This window comes from Aplysia californica, unplaced genomic scaffold (assembly GCF_000002075.1).
Source record: "Aplysia californica isolate F4 #8 unplaced genomic scaffold, AplCal3.0 scaffold00386, whole genome shotgun sequence".
NCBI classification, from domain to species: Eukaryota; Metazoa; Mollusca; class Gastropoda; order Aplysiida; family Aplysiidae; genus Aplysia; species Aplysia californica.
This window is the reverse complement of record NW_004797656.1, coordinates 282598-303196: the sequence shown is the minus strand read 5'-3', so window position 1 is coordinate 303196 and position 20599 is coordinate 282598. Positions and strand designations below refer to the sequence as shown.

The 20599-nt window shown below is 40.2% G+C and overlaps 2 protein-coding genes across 3 annotated transcripts in view; one reads left to right on the top strand and one right to left on the bottom strand.

Moving 5' to 3' along the window:
* LOC101845634 (pyruvyl transferase 1) overlaps positions 1-339 on the bottom strand; it is a 31902-nt gene extending 31563 nt beyond the window's left edge. Inside the window, exon 1 of one of the 2 annotated variants that reach the window (XR_001185038.2) lies at positions 174-339. The gene's annotated coding sequence lies outside the window, so the exon portion shown is untranslated. The remainder of the gene's footprint in view (positions 1-173) is intronic. The other variant, XM_005103676.3, reaches the window with a different exon arrangement.
* The window catches only part of LOC101845863, a gene marked incomplete in the record, with an annotated part of 77931 nt that continues 57671 nt past the window's right edge, over positions 340-20599 (top strand). The window contains 1 exon segment of the mRNA XM_013085555.2: positions 340-533.

Below are 20599 nucleotides of genomic sequence, written 5' to 3'. Positions count from 1 at the left end.
TATATATATATCAATGTCTATCTACCTATCCATCTATATATCTTTGCTCTCTGGCTCTGTTAAAATAATTGATGTACATGTGTGTATTTATGTGATTCACCCGGAACCTTTGACAAGAAACATTATTAGAGCAGGTAATTAAAAAAGCAAGAAATACCTTAAAAGGTACTTACATCAATTCTCGCACAGAAAGTGGTCGCCGGTCAACTGACCACTTCACTCTTCAATTGCTGAGTTTTGCAGAGTACGGTACTTCTTTTCCACACACTACACCCAAATAGTTTTTCATGAAGAACAGATGCACAATCTGGGCCCTTGACGTACGCGGGCAAGACGAAACGACTGCCAATCGAGGCTAAGGCAAGCTGTCGGCGCAAACAATCGACCGCTGATTGGACAGGGCCCTCGTCGAAATATTGGACGTTTATGTTAAGGCGATTTGCAACTTCAGAATGCGCAAAAACAACCAAACTCTTTAACACTGTTTTAGAAAAAAATCAAGGCTTCTAATTTGGACAAGACATTAAGAAAAGGTGAGTAAAGCATTTATTGTATAATTAAGGCAAACATCGAAAATACTGTACTAAATGTTTTCAGTGACGAATGCGGCAAACTTGGTAAAACTTTATGCTGCTCGGATGACCGAAAGTTCCTTGCACTTGCAGGGTCCGCCTTTAAACGTGGTGCGATGCCAGCCGGTTCAAATCTATTCCACAAACTGGGAGTAACGCAGAAACGCAAACGCACACGAGACAATCAAGCGTAAAAAAATATAAAAAATTGTAACGATATCCATTGGGGTGCACGGTCCCCTTACATCAGCCATCCATGAACGTTTCTGTGGACTCTTTCTCATCCTTTCAACGCGCAAAGAAAAATAGTTTAAATTAAAAAAAATAATTATACTTTATTATCCCAGAGGGAAATTTTCCTTGGCTGTACAGGACCGTAAAAACAAATGCAGGTAGGAATAAAAAATATAGATTATATATATTACTCTAATTAAAATTCAATATGAAAGGAGAAGTAAAGCTGACAAATGATGTACATTTACATCAAATGCATCATTCAACTACATGCAGGAATTTAAATACTAGACCTTTGGAGTTATATACAGGTACATACTCTAAGAGCAACACACATCTATGCTCATTCTGACAAAAGCCTTATGCTAGATGGTAAAAAACTTCTTTTATATCTTTCTTTCTTTGTTTTTGGAGGTACATATCTGCCGCTGCGTGATCTTACAATTTGTGTGGAAAAGGGGTGTGATGGGTCGATTATAATGCTTTTTATCGTTTTTATATGTGTGGTGTTATACATTTCATCCATTCTAATAAAATCATATCCAGAGATCTTGCTGGCTTTCTTAATGGTTCTGTCAAATTTTTCTTTTTCTATCACCTTACAATTCCCACCCAAGCAGCAAATACAAAATAATACCACACTTTCAATCATAGAATGGTAAAAAAGGGATATAATCTTATTGTCAACACGGAATCTTCTTAATTTCCTTTAAAGAAACATTCTTTGGTTTACTTTTTTATGCATAAGAGCAGCGTGGGGATGCCAGTCAAGTTTGTTGTCGATTGTTACACCAAGATACTTGTAAGAGCTTACCACCTCCACCTCTTCATCTTTAATAAATAGTGGTTGCAATTGGTCTTTTTTTAAAATTCTAAAGTCTATTATTAATTCCTTTGTCTTTTTTACATTTAGTATACCGAAGTGTTTATCACACGAATTTGTAAATAGATTCACAGCGTCCCTGTATTCATTCTCATTTGTTGTTATAAGGCCTTGTAAAGTGGAATCATCCGCAAGTTTTATTAGTTTGATGTTTTTGTTATCAAAAGTACAGTCATTGGTGTAGAGCGTAAACAAGACAGGGGAGATTACACAGCCTTGGGGGCGCACCGGTGTTTGTGAATAATATGTCGGATTTTACACCATTTAATTTTACATATTGAGGTCGATTGGTTAAGAACTCAAGAATCCAAGCTATGATGTTCTTGTTTATGTTCAGGTTAATTTTGAAACCATTATGTGCTGTTGGATTGTGTTGAATGCGGATAAAAAATCAGCAAAAAGTATCCTGCAGTAATATCTTGGTGAATCTATGTGTTTGTACATGTTATCTAAGAGCACGAGAATGGCATCCTCCACGCCTCTCTAGGCACGATAGGCAATTTGCATGTTTTCCTGTATGTCTTCTGTTGATTTCCTCAGTTCTTTCAAAACCAGTTTTTCTAAACATTTCATGAGGACTGATGTTAAAAGCCACAGGTTTTAGGTCGTTCAAATTTTGTATTGATTGTTTCTTTGGGATAGGAATTATTTCAGAGCATTTCCATGAGAGAGGTATTATTCGTTCTTTCAAAGAGATATTGAAAATATCTGTATAAATGGGAGATAACTGAGTAGAACACATTTTAATAATTTTACTTTTTACTCCATCGGGTCCACTCACTTTGTGAGCTTTCAGACGATTAAACATGATCTTGACCTCATTAACATTAACCACAAAAATTTCCTTGCTCTTGTCATAGTCTTCGTTTGTGTTGTTGTTGTTGTTGCTATCGTCTGTGCGGTCATTTTGAATCGTCTCTTTGACAGTTGTCAGCTGGTCGGAGAAATCGTGGTTGTCAAAACGAGCGTAAAAAGAATTCAGTTTGTTTACATATTGACTTGGGTTCGTGTCTTGAGTAGGAATGTTTGTCCGTTTTGGTGCGTCTCCAACTATAGTTTTTAAACATTGCCACGTCTTTTTTGTGTTGTTAACAGTGATATGTTGTTCTAACTTTTCTTTGTAAACATGCTTACACTCTCTTATTTTTTTCTTTAACATATTATTTCTGGTTTTAAATTTGTCTCGGTCTTTCAGTTTGAATGCCTTCTTCTTCTAATTTAATATTCCCTTTAACTCCTTGTTAACCCATGGCTTGTTATTTGGGAAGTATATAACTTCTCTTCTAGACAAAAGTAGGTCTTCACAAAACCTGATGTAACCAGCGATAGTCTCACATAATTCATCTATACTATTACATGAATTTTTAAAAACATTCCAATTCGTACATTCAAAGCAACCTCTCAGGCTCTCCCTGTTTTCTTCACTCCAGATGGTGACAACTTTTTAAATTGGCTTTGAAGATTTTAATTTAGGTTTGTACTTTGGTAATAAAAGAGACATGCAATGATCAGAGTTTCCTATTGGAGGTAGAGAGATACATTTGTAGGCATTAGAAACATTTACATAACAATGGTCAATTGTTTTGTCCTCACGGGTTGGTACATAAACATATTGGTGGAAAGGGGGGAGGGCAGAAGTTAAAGAACATTTATAGTTAAAATCCCCAGTGATTACTATTACACCGTCAGGACAAGAAGACTGCCTTGACAGCATCCTGAACTGCGCGAAACAGTAGTAGCTATGAACGTCGATCGATAAGCTGAAGCTGGGTGTCCCGCTGGTTGAGATTTTAATAATACTGGGCTACACGAATATTTACTAGACTCGCATCGACCTCTCTACTCCAGTCTACATTGATTCACTAAATAGCAGAGAAAATAACAACTTGGAATCAGATTTTATGTTCTACTCACCTGTTTTAAAATATTACTACTTTATCCACTCATCGCACACGTGAGGCAAAAACTTCCAGGTAAATGTTGGCATGTTATCTGAACGTGTTTGAAATAACTTATGATGTAATACTTTGATGTTAAGAATACCTACGTTTTCTTAAAATGTAGACTCTTTGCTCTGTTTTGTGCCGCTTTCCTCTAATTGAATATTTAAAGAGCATACCCATGATAATAGATTTTAATAGATACTTTAAACGTAAATACAAAATCGTCGGTCGCCTGATGAAATCGTGAATTCCACACGAAGCAGATTTTACAGGAGAGGGAAAGAACTGATTTTCTTTGACATTTGGCGTTCAAGACATAAACTAAATGGATAATTCTTGTCAAGTACCTTTTAGAAATAATACTGTAGCACATTTTTAAAACCGTAGATGGTCATTTTTTTTCGAAAAAGTGTGGGATTCACGATTTTCATATTCGAATCTCGCCTGATGCGGTCGTGAATTCCACGCAGGTGGGGATGGGGAATTCATGAATTCATCAGTAGGCTTTATGAAAAGCGGAGTTGTATTCATGGTTTTTAGGCAGTGTGCTTTCTTTTATTAGAGGCATGGTATGTTTAAAATTATATGAAAGCACGAAATACAGTTATACAAAAGATTTTGAAAGACCAATTTAAAACTGAGTATGAAATTATAGACTGAGTGAAACAGAAAGCTATTCATTATTTTACCACTATAAACATGTATCATTCTTACATTATGTAATCTTACTCCTTCATTTGCGTGTTTTCCCTCTTTCTATCTTTCTTTCTCCAAATGAGTGTACGAGTATGTATTTTTTAAATTGGGCTGGGGCTGGGGGTGGATGGGTTGAGAACTTGATTTGTATCAAACTTCTATACCCCGTGAATGACAGAATGGTCATCTTTCATTGTCTTATTATTTCTGTCTCTCAGAGCCTGAAAATTACTCTTTGCGATTTTAAAAGAAGAATGATACAGTGGTGGGGAACTGTTTGTTAAGTTTTCCTTGTCTCTGGACTTTAGAAGACTCTCCCACTCTTCATTAGAATTTCTCCTTATGTACTCGTATATATATCAGAGGCTTCATATTGCATTAACAGTTTGATCTTTTTGTCTACCCGACCTAACCGTTTTGTGGACAGCAATTTTGGCAATGTGATCCACAAATTTCACTTCATAGGGTCTTCGTCGATATAATTAGAAAAATTTAGTTCAGAAAACGACAACATAATCTAGTGGGCTGTATAGTTGTGTGCTTTATTTAAAATCGCCGCTCAATGACGCCGTGCATACTGTCTACTTGCATATGAGTGTAGCCTCTAATAAGATTTTGTGTTAAATTTCGGTGTTTGCTTTAGTGGAAAAGGCACCCAAGGCACCAGAAACAGATGCAATGTTGTGCCCACACACACACACACACACACACACACACACACACACACACACACACACACAGACACACACACAAACACACACAAACACACACACATACACACACACACTCTCTCTCTCTCTCTCTCTCTCTCACATAAACACACGCACACACACATAGCTGTATATATTATTATAACCTTACATGCATTTGTGAACGTTGAAAAAAAAGTCCATCAAACAACTTGTGAATTCATTTGCAATCAAATCACCTTGTGTCTTGTGTCATAAGTAATTGATGGTATCATACGAGGTCACATGGAAGATTATGTTCATGCTTTTGAAACAAGAGCTGGAGGAACTGATAGACCGTGCCAAAAGTACACCCTAAAGATTCATGTCTTGCCCAAGAGCAAAGGTTTTCCCAAGGCGTACCCTTTCTTTGTCCTTTTCTGACATCTGAGATTCCCGCTCAGTGTGGTTGACGTTACCAATGAGTCTACATAACAAGAGGGGCCACTTCTCTCTTTGAACCAATTAAAAAAGTGTCCTCAAAATTCGGTGGCGCCCTCTTCGCAAAAGCGCACCTTTTGCGAACAGAGTTATCCTACTTGAGTTTTAAAAAATCAAAGTGAAACTAGCAAGTTTTGGGATAAATTTCGGAAGAACGCTTTTTTAAAATGGTTACGCTGACAAAAAATCTCTTCTGGAGGAAAGGGTGATTGTTTTCTTCGTTTAATTTGACTTTAGAATGAAAGGCGAGAGGTCATTAAAATATAAATAACCTAAAACTCCGCACTGAACGAACCTGAACTGCTGATGAACAGAGTCGATCTGCGCACGCAAGGAGGTGCTATTCCTATTCTTCTTCTGGAAAAACGAAAGAGAGCTTCAAAACAGACTGCAGCGCCATCTGAAGCAAAGAGCATACTTCCTGCGGACACTTTTTTGACTGAGTGGCCCATCTTGTTATTTACTATCTTTGACGATACTGACGTTGTTCAGACTCAACACTCATGCACAATTCACATTAATCTGTATTTTGGCTCATTGATCGACATGGTCTTTTCCAGTAGCACATTTGACATTGAGTAGTCTGACATACAAGGCAGATTGTCCCTGACCTGTGCCGGCTGTTTCGTAAAACCAACGAAGCTCCGAGAGATTACAGAATCAGGGATCAAGATACAGTTTTCCAGAGCTTTGCTGGCAACAGTGAGAGGGAACCTTCGGAAGCATAAGCATGTCCACAGATGTGAACAGAAACTCCTTGACTTTCACGGCCATTGTGGATTGCTTGGTGGTGCAGCTGGATTGGGCTCCTCTAAAGCAGTCTTTACAAAGTGCTGGAGGATGCAGGTTGTCATCAACAAGTGGCCGAGGAAGTTCCTCAGGATCAGATGGACAGACAGAGTTACCAATGAGGAAGTATTAAGCAGAACATTTTCAGACAAAAGAAAGCAGTGGAGATGGATTGGACTGAGCATACCATCACCAAATGAGACAGCTACGTAACAAAGAAAGTTTTAACTTGGAGTCCGCAGGTTAAACGATCAAGGGAATGCCATGTGGAACCTGTAGAAAAGTCGCAGAGAATGATGAACAGAAAAGTGGAAAGATATTTGAAAAATATGAAGAAGATAGCCCAGGGTAGGGAATAGTGGAAAGTGTTTGTCCCTAAGGGGTGAGCCAGGCGATGATGAAACTGGCATGGGCTCTTCTAGAGCAATTTATAATGGATGAGCCCGCTCATAGATATCAATATCCTGCAAACTTTGATCTTCTGGTCACTTTGTTTCAAATAATAAACCCAAGTGTACATCTTTCAGCTTGGTGTATCGCATTTGCTTAAATTGTACTCTTTCGTGTTGAGAGGACCGTTCCCTTAGATCTTTCTGTCTCCCCATGTCAAAGTCCAAACAAAGAAAAAGATAGATCTAGTTGTCTTTGTCTTTTAATAGTGAGTAGTCATTTGATTTGGTTGAGTAATCCCATCCTGCTTTCAGTTCATTAGTTAATAGTCCTACCTCTTGATTTATATTGCTTATTGTTGGCCATCCCCCCTCTGTCTGTCTGTCTGTCTGTCTGTCTGTCTGTCTGTCTGTCTGTCTGTCTGTCTGTCTGTCTGTCTGTCTGTCTGTCTGTCTGTCTGTCTGTCTGTCTGTCTGTCTTCCTCCCACGTCCCACTCGCTTTCTTCCTTTCTTCTCTCACCCCCCCCCCTCTCTTTCTCTCTGTTCCTCCCACGTCCCACTCCCTTTCTTTCTTTCTCCCCCCCCTCCCTCCCCCTCTCTCTCTCCCTCTCCTTCTTCATACATGATAATAATAATAATAATAATAATAATAATAATAATAATAATAATAATAATAATAATAATAATAAAAAAATAAATAAATTTGCATTTATACAGCGCATTTTCACAAAGGAGTGCTCAATTCGCTGTACAACAATACAAAGAACATATTACTGGGCTCAGTTCCTATAGTAGTCCTCTATCTCTCTGTGTCTCTGTCTGTCTGTCTGTCTGTCTGTCTGTCTGTCTGTATGTCTGTCTGTCTGTCTGTCTGTCTGTCTGTCTGTCTGTCTGTCTGTCTGTCTGTCTGTCTCTCTCTCTCTCTCTCTCTCTCTCTCTCTCTCTCTCTCTCTTCCTCACTCTCTCTCTTTCTGTCTCTCTCCAGTACATCCTCGAGTAAAGACAATCCCACAAAACTTACCCTAACACCATCGTACACATTGATGACATCACACAGTCATAACTTGTTACAGAACAAAACAGCATGAATTAACGATACTTCGAGAACATAATAGATACTGAGAGAACATGATAGTATTTGTATTGGGAATGTCCGGAATTACAGATTGAAGCTGGACTGAAACATATGCGTTTTAAGTGCTGATTTGAATTTTTTTTAAAGTGGTAGATGCAGTGGCGGTGGGTAGTGAAGGGCTCACGGGCTTGAGCCCCCATCCCCACCCCCAAGTCTATCCCAAGGCAAATGAAAATAACGAAATAAGCAGTTGAAACTGTTTTGATCGACCGCAATGAACACAGAGTTATCAACTTGGCGGCTTGCTCGTTTATCCAATCACTGTTGTCTCCGCTTACAACTATAGTAACCTAACAGCCAATCAAATGTCTTTGGGGCTCAGCAATCAACCAGCCCGTTCCCATGGTCTCTCCTTAATGAAACCCCTCTTGTAAGAAGGTAGAAGACTTGAAAAAAATAACACTGCACAGAGGGCTCACGCTCTCCCAGCCCTGACAATGGGGTGAAAGTTTACGACACACTTTCCCCCAGTGAAACAGTTACCTATGCGCTCATTGGGCCTTTGTTAGGCGTGTTCTATTTTCTGCAACAACACGACCCAATCCACCTCATACACGGTGTGTGTTTGGAATGCTGTGTGTTTGTGCCGCTGAGATTGAACAGTTATTAATTACATCAAACCACTTTCGAGGCAACTTTTTCATCAAATAAAAACTAATTAGAGAAATTTGGAAGTGAAACGGCTTCGTCCCCACCATCCAGAAGAATTTAACGTTGAACAAAGAGATGGCAGACAAAGGTGGCTCTTCTCGTTTGAATGGTTCTCAAAATGCCGTGGCTCGCCGTGAGTATAGAAAAACCATCACTGTGTTCTTCTTATTGCTTGCTTTTTGGTGGTGAAGAAGTGGAAGAAACCTAAGCCCCACCCAAATCTAGGTTCACCCACCGCCACTGGGTAGATGAGCTGGCAACGTGTGTGTGTGTGTGTGTGTGTGTGTGTGTGTGTGTGTGTGTGTGTGTGTGTGTTTGTGACGCTTCTCATCTTTTCCCTTCCCATAATTCTAATCTTTCCACTTTGTGACTCCATCGCTCGCCCCCTGCCGGGTTCCCAAATCCCACTTCTCTCTTCTTTCTCTCTCTTACTCTCTCTCTCTCTCTCTCTCTCTCTCTCTCTCTCTCTCTCTCTCTCTCTCTCTCTCTCTCTCTCTCACCCCACCCTTTCAGAAAAACAAAATCAAACTAATAACAAAGAAACAAAGAAACAAACGAAGCTAATATTCATAGAGCATATATCTCGACTTTACGTTGACAATAACATCCGTATTATAATGCTATTTTGTAGACAGTTTAAATACCTGATTTGCACAGAACAATAAAACATAATGTTTATTTTGATCTTTTTAAGAAGATAATTGCCATGTGTTCGCCTGCTGGCACTTGAGAACGACAACAAGTTTCTTACTACACGTGAGGTTAGCTTTGTTCATTGATAATAATCGAGTAATATATTTCGACCGTCAATGTCTAACGATGATCAAATGTGTCTGCAGAGGAGAATATTATCATGGAAAAATAGATGAAATAGGGATCATGATTATTTGTGGCTTCTGCTATGGCCAAGGAGACCAACGTTGGCAGAAAAGTTTGCCACATCTTGAACATCTAAAAGTTTCATTTCTACTTGAAGTTGAAGACATACGCAGCTTGCACACAGACTTCGGAGATTTTTAGCCCTTACCCAAGAAGGCTAAGTATAGATCTTATCTACCCTAAGATCAAGCGTGTGGCTGAAAGACAGCAGTAAAAAGGAGCCGAGGAGTAGCAGTAGAAGGGCTGAAGAAAGAGTCAGGAGTCCAGAAGAGGGGGCGAAGGTGAGGGGGCAGAAAGGAGAGACGAAAGGAGACGACAGTACATTGTTAGAGATCAGGAAAGGAGGTGAAAAGAGAACATTTTAAGAGAAGAACATTTTTCATTGTTGCCAGGTTTCGAACTAGTGATCTTTGAATGAGAGGCGAACGCCTTTATCTGTAGACCACTTGAGCCCACGAATATTTTATTTTCTTTTAAAAGTAAACTGTGTCTTTCCAAAGATCTAGGAGATTGTGCAATGTCAGTGAACGCAGCATCTTGCACGATTTGTTTGCATGGTTTTTTTTTACTTGTCCGATATAAGAGGTTCCCCGCTAAGCAAAGCATAAACGCCTTTTCCCAAAAAAAATTAATCGAGTCTCCTGGTGCGTTAAACCAATTCAGAGCAAAATGAAAATAAAACAGCCGAAAAGCTCCGTTGTGTGGGTGAATGTTTGTTCCTCTCACTGTCCGACCCGGTCGTAAATAGAAAGAGAAAGGAAAAAAATAGAGAAGCCCAGCCTGTATTAACTAGACAAAATTTTCATTTTAATATCACAAACGATACATATGGTAGTTACATAGTGGACCCGGACCCATCCGTGCGTAACACTGCCGTGCCTCGCCCAGTTGCCAGGGTCCATGAAAGCATGCATAGTGGACCAGGCTGAAGCCCGGCCGGAGCCGGCTGCCCACAAACATTTTCACATCAACACACAAAGTCAAAAGGGCCCTTACAAGGCGTCAAAAGTTACTATTGTGGTGGTGGTCAATCTTCATCAGTTGTGAGGGGAAAGAACTGTCATTGTAAATCATGGACAAAGTACTCTCCCTTCCAACTTTCCTTTCCGTCGACCCGTCAACCGGACTGTTGTTTTCTTTTTTGTAAGTGTTTTACGGCGCTCACAACTGCATAAGGTCTCATGAGCGCGCAGGACTCACCTAATATTTTCAGCTGATAGGAAATTTTGATTTTTGCCCGGGTGGCGGCCGAAGCCTACTCTTATCGATTTTGGACCACCAAGGGATGTTTAACGTGCGCAACTTGCACACGGGACCTCCGAGATTTTCCGCCCTTGTCCGAGAAGGCTAAGTGTAGATCTTTCCTGCCAGAAGATCAGGGGTGTGGCCGAAAGACAGCAGTAAGAAGGAGCCAAGGAAAAGCAGTGGAAAGGTTGCAGAAGGAGACGGTTGTGCTTCCTACTACATATTATGTTCATTTTGTCTAACAAACCAATCCATGAATTCATTTCGTCCATTCCCAAGAAAGATACACGGCCACGTATCGCCTGAAGAAAATGTTATCTGACACAAAGACACCGTCTACACCATGCCTTTCATTGCCCCCCCCCCCAACAAAACAAAACAAAACAAAACAAAGCAATCAAAACAACAACAACACCATGCAGGGCATTTTGTTTACGTCTTATTTGATACGGTTTGGTGCACATGAGGGATGGTGCTTGCCAGTGAACAATGTTTCTGTACAATGGGTTATTTACGATCAAAGATAGTAAATAACAAGATGGGCCACTCAGCCAAAAAAGTGTCCGCAGGAAGTATGCTCTTTGCTTCAGATGGCGCTGCAGTCTGTTTTGAAGCTCTCTTTCGTTTTTCCAGAAGAAGAATAGGAATAGCACCTCCTTGCGTGCGCAGATCGACTGCTGTTCATCAGCAGTTCGGGTTCGTTCAGTGCGGAGTTTTAGGTTATTTATACTTTAATGACCTCTCGCCTTTCATTCTAAAGTCAAATTAAACGAAGAAAACAATCACACTTTCCTCCGGAAGAGGTTTTTTGTCAGCGTAACCATTTAAAAAAAGCGTTCTTCCGAAATACATTCAAAAACTTGCTAGTTTCACTTTGATTTTTAAAACTCAAGTAGGGTAACTCTGTTCGCAAAAGGTGCGCTTTTGCGAAGAGGGCGCCACCGAATTTTGAGGACACTTTTTTAATTGGCTCAAAGAGAGAAGTGGCCCCTCTTGTTATGTAGACTCATTGTTACGATCATCGTTAAAGTGTAGCTGAACCAAAGAGAGTGCATAACAAGATGGTCCACTCAGCCAAAAAATTGTCCGCCGGAAGTCCGCTCTTTGCTTCAGATGGCGCTGCAGTCTGTTTTGAATTACTTGTAAACGATTCAAATATTTGTTGTTCAGACCTGCTAGGAGTGAGTTACAATAGTCTAATCTAGATAGGATAAGAGATGTTACCAGTGTTTTTGTGGTCTCCTCGTTTAAGTACTTTCGAACTAGGCCTATCCTTCTCAGCTGAAAATAAAGGGATTTGGACAGAGATCCTACAAACGAGCCCATTGATAAGTGGTGGTCACCGAGATTCCTGACAACTTCTTTACTATATGTCATATGCCCATATAAATCAAAGTTGACACTTTCTAGATATTCATTTAATCGTGGATTTTTAAAATAAGAATGTCTGTCTTTTCTTCGTTTAGTTTAAATTTGTTTACTGTCATCCACTTTTTAATTTCATAAAAACATTGTGTAGTGATATAAATCATGTTTGGCAGATCTTGAATGGTGCCATTAACATACATTTGGGAATCATCGGCATAAAAATGATACATGTAATTCCATCCATGATTTTGTAAAATGCTTGCTAAATTAAACGAAGAAAAAAGTGGTAGAGGTTTTTGTCAGCGTAACCATTTTTAAAAAGCGGTCTCCCAAAATTTGAATTCTAATTTATTCAAAAACTTGTTCGTTTCACTTTGATTTTTTTCACACAAGTAGGGTAACTCGGTTTGCAAAGGGTGCGCTTTTTCGAAGAGGACGTCACCGGATTTTGAGGACGCTTTTTTAATTGGCTCAAAGAGAGGAGTGAACTATCTTCTAATGTACTATCTTTGGCTGAACTCTTATGCCGCGCAGTGCAGAGAGCAAGTTCAAAAGAAACATTGTTGGTGTGCATCGAGCGGCTTTCTCGGTGCGCATTCCCTAAGAACGCCATTACCTTATGTGCGCTATTCCTTGGAATGTGGCTCATAAGACGCATGCTGCGTATACCAAGGACTGCTAGAAACACACATGAAGAAATCTTGGTTTGAAGCAAATTGCAGACGACAGCTTGTGACGAAAATACGAAAGCGATAGGCAAAGTTCATTGGACACACAATGCGGAAAGAAGCATTGGAGAATATTGTAACAACAGGCAAGTTTGATGGAAAGAGAAGCAGAGGCAGACAGAGGGAAAAGGTACTGGACCGGTTGACAACGTGGTTAGGAACAGCAAGAACTACGACAGCATCGCTGCAATGCAAGATAGAGTGAAGTGGAGATCCATGATCGCCCACGCCATTAGGCAAGGCACCGGATTATGATGCTTCCCTGGAAACACGTCATTTTGAGGCATTTTCAAAGAAATGAATCTCCTTTGTTATTAATCATAATTATTTGTATTTGATGTCACAGTAAAGTTCAAATCTTTGTCAACACAGACATCATTTTCTTAGACCACATTCACCTTCTTTGACGAAAGTTGCCAACAGTACAATAGAGCGTATGAAGTTGAAAAGAAGGAAAAGTTTCCAAAAAATCTTTTACACCCTGATACACACTCTAAACAGTTCAATGGAGTTTCTTCAATGATCTTAACACCGAGATCCAAGATAAAAATATAATTCAACTGAAATTGTCAGAAAATTCAATTGAACAAGTGAAAATTTGCTGTTGTGAGCAGCTTTATGAACAGCTCAATATACTCAAGAATCGGTTCAGTCAGTTGTTTCTTTCAGTTCAGTTTCGGGTTGTTCACCTCAAAATAGACAGGACAAAGTGCAACTTTGCAGCTTGAGCCCTATTGCAAAGTCAGTTTCTTTTGGCATTTTCTGTTCCCTGCTGACACTCCAGCACTGCATGCCTTTCCTGTGCACATTTTCTACTGCCACCAAAAGGTTCTATATCCAGTGGTGTTTTCAGTTTACTGACACTCTCTGAGAACATGCCTCTCTCACAGTCAGGAATGTTACAAACTAATAGTGTCAGATTTACTGGACTCCATGACCTCATCCGCAAGCTTGACGACCAGTTTCTTGCAAATATTAGTCCTTTGTTCCTTCTGCTTATAGGGTGTTTTCTCCAGAATAAGTCTAGATGTTACCAAGTGGTTCCAACACTTCATCATGGGGGGCTTTCGTGGTTTGGAGGTAAGGTGTTCGCCTCTCACTCAATAGGTTATGTGTTCGAAACCTGACAGCAATGGGAAATGTTCTTCTCTAAATGTTTTTTCTCCTTTCACCTCTTTTCCCGGTTTCTTATCATGTTCTGTCGCCTGCTTTCGTATCCACTTTCTGCCTCACCCCCTCCCACCCTTTGCCCCCCTCCTCTGGGCTCCGGATTCTTTCTGCTGCCTTCTTACCGCTTCTCCTTGGCTCCTTCATACTACTGTGTTTTAGCCCTCCCCTGATCCCAGGGTATGTAAAATCGAACACCTAGCCTTCCCGGATAAGGACGAAAAAAGGGGAGGTCCTGTGTGCAGGTAGCGCTCTTTAAAGATCCACTGGTGGTCCAAAAATCGATAAGAGCAGGCTTCGGCCACCACCTGGGCAAGATTCAAAATTAATTCCTTCCAAACTGAAAATGTGTCCAGCTAGCTAATATTTACTTATGAAGTTACGAGCTCCGCAAAACACTTGCAAACCAACCAACAAACAACGTGAGAAGAAAAAGTATGTAATTTGTTCTCTTTGAAACAGACTTTATGGTCCTTCAAGCTCCGACATTTGAAAAGTCGAAAAAATGACGTTTTCTCTCTCCCTCTGTCTGTCTGTCTGTCTGTCTGTCTGTCTGTCTGTCTGTCTGTCTGTCTGTCTCTTTCTCTCTCTCTCTCACTCTCTCTATCTCTCTCTCTCTCTCTCTCTCTCTCTCACTCTCTCTCCTGATGTTAGAGGTGTAATAATGGCCATGCTCTATGCTAATACACATAAAGAGATTTGTCTTAGATTCCTGAATGTTGGTCCACCTGAACACAATTTGCCAAAGCGTTCTTTTAAAGTCATTATTGCTTTTCTGTGTTCTTTCAAATAGTTCTATAGGCTTGTCAATCTTGTTTTCTTGCATGTTACTGGCATCTGTGTTTATGACAATGGCAATGACAATCTTTATTCATCTCGCGGGGAGAAATTTGTCTTGGTCATTTACAATGGCAGTGGATCTTACAAAGGTTAGGTGCACTCACGCATTCATACAACACGACAGGACATTAATAAATTCACGTCTCACGTTTTGAAACAACCCGCTCCGTTAAAGCATTCTCTCTCTCTCTCTCTCTCTCTCTCTCTCTCTCTCTCTCTCTCTCTCTCTCTCTCTCTCTCTCTCTCTCTCTCTCTCCCCCCTCTCTCTCTCTCTCTGTTTCATTTGTAGCACTGTGGGTTCAGTAACCTCACTGCAGTTGGTACGAATGAATTTCTATTACTGTCTGTTCTTGCTATTTTGGGAATGTATCGTTTACTGCGGGTCGATAGTTGGAATTCCGATGTCAGTGGGTGGTTATGGTCCCTTAGCATAAATTCCGCCTTTTTAGAAAGTTTCTTTGTTTGCAGATATTCAAAGTTATTGATATTTCTATCAATTGTTCTTGGTGCCTTTCTGATGAACTTGTTTATTTTAACGATGTGCTGTCTTCCCAAATTGCTGCCATAGAAAGAGATACAAAAAATTATCGAAGTTTCTATCGTGGTGGTGCATAATTTCTGAAGGATGGATGGAGTCAGACTGAAGGACCTACGTTTTCTCAGAAAGTACAGCCTCTGATTTACCTTTTTAACGATGTTGTTTACGTGATTTTGTCATCAAAATTTGTTGTCGATTGAAAGACCAAGATACTTGTATGATTCCGTGGTTTCAATTGTTACTTGTTCAATTACGAGTGGTGGGATAACTGATTTTTCTCTCCTATGATAAAAAATAATTTCTTTTGTTTTTGAGAGGTTCACTTTTCAAAAGTTTAAATTGCACCATTTAAGAAACACGCACATTTCTTTCAAACATTCTTTTTCATCAAGGGTTATTAATCCAATAATAGCGGTGTCATCTCCCAACTTAATTAAGCGTGTTTTACTCCTTCGATCGTTGGTATATATTGTATACAAAACTGGTGACAAAACACACCCCTGAGGGTCGCTGATGTTAGAAAGGATTGTGTCAGTCCCCCCTCCCCCGCTTATTAATTATTAGTTTTTTTTGCGCACCCCCCGCTCCTTATTCCATCCCCCCCCCCCCCCCCCCCCGTTTATTGTTGTCCAGCTTGCCACAACCGACGATCATGTGAAACATTGTATCTTGGATCTAGATATCCTAATGAAACTTCTTTTTTTCCCCCTTGTAAATGGCTTTTCAATGTCTTTTGTACATTAGTTTATATCTTTTAATGATTCTGGTTTGTTCCTAAATGGGAAAGGTTGTCACAGTAACTTACTAAAATCACAAAAAATGTCATGATCTCTTGTTCTTTTATTCACTGAAGGAGAAATAAAACAGATTTGTTCCTACTAGTATAGGGGTATGAGGTTGAATGTGCCACCCCCCCCCCCCTTTAAAAAAAAAATTCCAACCCCACCCCTCCCGTTTATTAATTTTGGACCACTTGTCCATCCCCACTTGTCCATCCGCTAGTGATAGTTTCACTTTTAAAACCTACTAAATCAGGCTATTCAACGAGAAAGCAAACCTGACTAAATCTCTTTAATCCTGGAGGAAAACGATTTCCGTTAAGTCTTTGCGGCCTATGAGAAAGCGTGCTATTTTGTTCGTTCGTCAGATATAACCAATTCCGATCGAGCCCCTTGGCCTCTTCAGCTTTTCGTTTCTCTCGCTCAAGATGGCACAAGCAGATTCAAGTTTCAATTTTATAGAAAAAAAAATCATACCCTTTCGTGTTTATGATGCCATTATCACACTCTACCACTGTGCTGTATGTAGCATTGTATCTTTCTTTACTGGATACAGGCTAAATTAGATGACTTTATCTTTTGAATGTCATGATAAAGCTCTCCGTGGTGCACTTGTGCTGTGTTGTTTGAAAAATTCAACAAGAAGCGAAAACATTCAAGAACCATTTTCTCTACATGCAGACAGATGTGTGCGAACCTGCGATTCAAGTTTAGTGGTTGTAGAGAGTCAGTATCTTGACCATACCCACATGAACGAAAATAGATAACAAAGAATCATTCCATTTCTGCAAGGTTATTTGGTTTCCTGGTTTTTCAACGTAAAAGTCTTGCCAAGGTTTGTAGATCTTTGCCATTGATCCCTTCCCATTCTTATCGTTTTGTTTCAGTTTTATAAGTGTTTATCAACTCCTCTGTAATGGCCAATCAGTAAATATCTAATGCAAACAGTTGTTTGGGTTATGAGACTTTGATTCCACCGAGTACCAGTAAACTGAGAAGCGCAGGGAAAGTTGTTTGTGTTTCGAGCCCACAGCATTATAATCATCTTCTAATCCTTATACTTATTCTTTTTTTTTTTTGGCTATACTCTCCTTTACAGCTCTGCAGCTACATCCGTCTCTATATCGTAATTTCAACACCCCCATCAGTCCTATTGTCTGTCCTCTCATCATCACAGTCTAAGTATTCTACTGTTACGTATAGATCTAATAGGTTCACTAAAGGGTCGCTTATTTAGAAAATACTAACGGTTATGCTTTATCGTCAACCGGCATAAAAGCCTCATCCTAATTGTTGTAATCTTTTTTGGTTTCAACATCATCTTCATCATCCGGTCTCTCTTTGTATGTAGAATCTGGGACTCCTTTGAGAGTGAGTCTTCTCAGCGTTGGTCTAAGCTCCACAGATTTCTGCATAAGTAAAACGTCTCGGGAACGCTCTCGAAAATGGTCTCAGAAATTCACCTGTAAGTCGAAAAGTTTTCAAGCAACTCAACCTCTGACTGGAAGAAACAATTCCAAAATGGTAGTTGAATATTTTTTGAAAGTTTGAGAGTGAAAAAAAAAGTTCTTTGTTACATACTATTTTTCAAGGAGCAGCGTGGGAGAGAAGAATGGGAAGCAGAAAAAATAATTGATGAATATTCCGGTTGACGATAAAGCCTGATGCCAGGGTGGCTCAGGGCGATGTGAAAGGTTGTAAACTAGCGCACGCCAAAGAGGAACGCTGCACATAGAAAGGGTGTGAAAAACAGTGCTCCAACGTGGCGCAGTGCGAGGCGAAAAGGTACACGAGTGAATCAGCATAATATGCAGATGGATCCATGTATAATGCTACATGTCTGGTCTAGTTCCTGTGAAAGTGATGAGCGTACTACTATTGGACAGTATCTTGGACTGTTTTGCCTCATATTGGAACATTGAAGATGGATAGATAGATTGATGGGTAGATAGAGAGATAGATAGATAGATAGAGAGAGAGATAGATATAGAGAGATAGATAGAGAGACAGAGAAAGAGAGTGAGAGAGATAGATGGAATAAGAGAGAAAGAAAGAAAGATAGAAGGAAAGAGAGATGCAGATAGAGAGAGAGAGAGACAGAGAGAGGAGGAGAGTGACTTTGGGGGAAGATGGAAATAAATAGATATGGAATATGAATAAGAAACAAACTGACGAAAATTTAAAGGCAAATACATACTTCATAGTAACATTCGAATAACTTTAAATCAAAGCTTTATTTAATCGAGAAAATCACAAATCCATGAATAGCGAGAAAAAAACCCTACACATGCAATTTGCTCCATCAAATTTGATCTGGAAGTGGAAGTCAATTAAAATTTGGGCTTATCACACCCTGCACGCATCCCCCCACCAAAAAAAAAAAAGAAAAAAAAAGTTAAATTTAAATACAGCATTTCCTCACGCAATGCCAAAAAGACCGGAATGCGTGTCCTCAAAGAGCTTACCATGAACCAATTGGTACGCACAAACATAACCTACCTTTTTGACATTGCCGAAGTCCACTACAAGCACAAATACGTCAAGGTCGGGAACGCGCTAAGATTTTAAGAACAATAACAACAACAACAACCAGATGTTACTTTCTTGAAACAGCTTAGCTCAGGTGGATGCTTAACTTACTCAATTTTTAAATCTCCTTGATTCAGAGTTCACAGAGACCGACAGCTGTGCTAACAAATTCGAGTGGTAAACCGAGCAACGTTTCCACCTGCACTATCGCATCTTGTTTATAAGGTGTCAGTCGTACACGAAAGGCCTTCATAATGCAACACTGAAAAATATTCTGTCGAGTGGCGGACTTCAGACTGATGCATTGATTTATGATATTATCATGGCCAGGTCAGGAATATCTCTGCTTCTGGTAATATGTAACCCAGTGCAACCTGTTGTATGGTCCGGTGTTCTAGCATGGCACCAGGGGACTCATAATTCGTTTATATTTACCGCCAGGGCGGACGATCACATTGAGCCCAAACGGCCACATGTTAGAGGTTTTGAGAGAACCATTTCAGTCAGTAACATTAATCGTGGAAATCAGTTCCTGAATCGACCCTTCGCCCAGCTCTAAAACCTTTGCTTAAGTCAGAGGCTTACTAACTTACTGCTTACCTGGACATCTGGAGGCGTCGTCTCTGACTCAGAGGCTGACGTGTAATGACCCTCCACCTTTCACGGACACGAGCTGCCATTGTCCATTCTGCCAGATCCAGTCCATGTTCTTATGTTGTCCATCCATGTTATTCTTTGCCTTACTCCGGCTCTCCTACTCCATATCTTTCCTTCAAGCACCACTTCACAATGGTCTCGTGTCTTTTGAAATGGCCATAGTATTGTATATTTAGACCTTTTATTTTTCTTTGCAGGGTCTGTCTTGAGTGTAGAATCTGACCCACCTCTTTCTTTGTTTGTCTTTATTGTTTTCCAACTTTTTCTGGCCATTCTGCTGTAGCACCACATCTCAAACGCATTTATTTTTTTTCTTCTTTCTTGTTCGAAGTCCAGGTCTCTGCGCCATATAGGAATATGGGGAAGATGTAGCATTACTGCATTTTCTTTCTTAAAGTGAGAGATAGGTGCCTGGATTTAAATAGTTAGTACTGCTTACTGATTCCGTAACACACGAAGGTCGCAGGCTAGGGGCGCTGTACTGTATGACAGAGAGCCTCGTCAGATGCCTCAACATTTCACGTTTTTGTGCGAGCGTCTGAGTTTGGGCAAAGGATTTTTCTGTCCATTCCGCAATGCTGTCGGTTCACCTCTTCCGTTGCTTTCCTCTCCTTCTCCTCCCCTGCACAGTTCCCTGAAAAATGGTCTTGGATAGGCCACACGATCTTGTTACATAGCCATACCAATTCAGGTTTCTTGGCTTCACATTAGCCAGCAAGTCTAAATAGGGGCTCATGTGTTGTTTCACTCTGCTGCGCACTTCCATATTTGTGACGTGGTCATTGTATGAGATGCCAAAAGAGTCGTCTAAAGCATTTCGGCTGCCTGGTTCTTCTTCTGAGGCTCTGCGGTCAAGGTCCATGATCCACAAGCTTACAGAAGGGTGGACGTGACGAGGGCATAGAGTAGTCTGATTTTAGAATTGACTGACATGTTTCTATCTTTCCACATTGATCTTAATTTGTAAACGTCCCTGTTGTTTGTGCAATTACTGCATGGACTTCCAGCTTGGATCCTTCTTGGCTGATGCTAGCAGAGGACAGAAAGTCAAATTGTGAGACTTCACAAATTAAAAATGCTGAAACTGAGACAGGAGCTCGCAAGCTGTTCACATCCACAAGTGGAAATGAAATATTTAAATGCTCAAAATGTGGCAGACTCTTTTTTGCCAGCATTGGTCTCACACCAGAAATCACTAGTCGTCTTAGTCCTTATTTCTTCCAATCCGCAAAAGAAATACTCTGTGCAGATCACAACCTCTTTGATGCAGTTGCATTGGTCATCGGCAGATATTGACAAACGAACTATTATTATAGAGTTGCCGATTGGAAAGAGGTTTTGCATCGGGGGCTATCAAAATATGCTTATATATACAAAATATACACGCGCCTACGTGCCCCCCCCCCA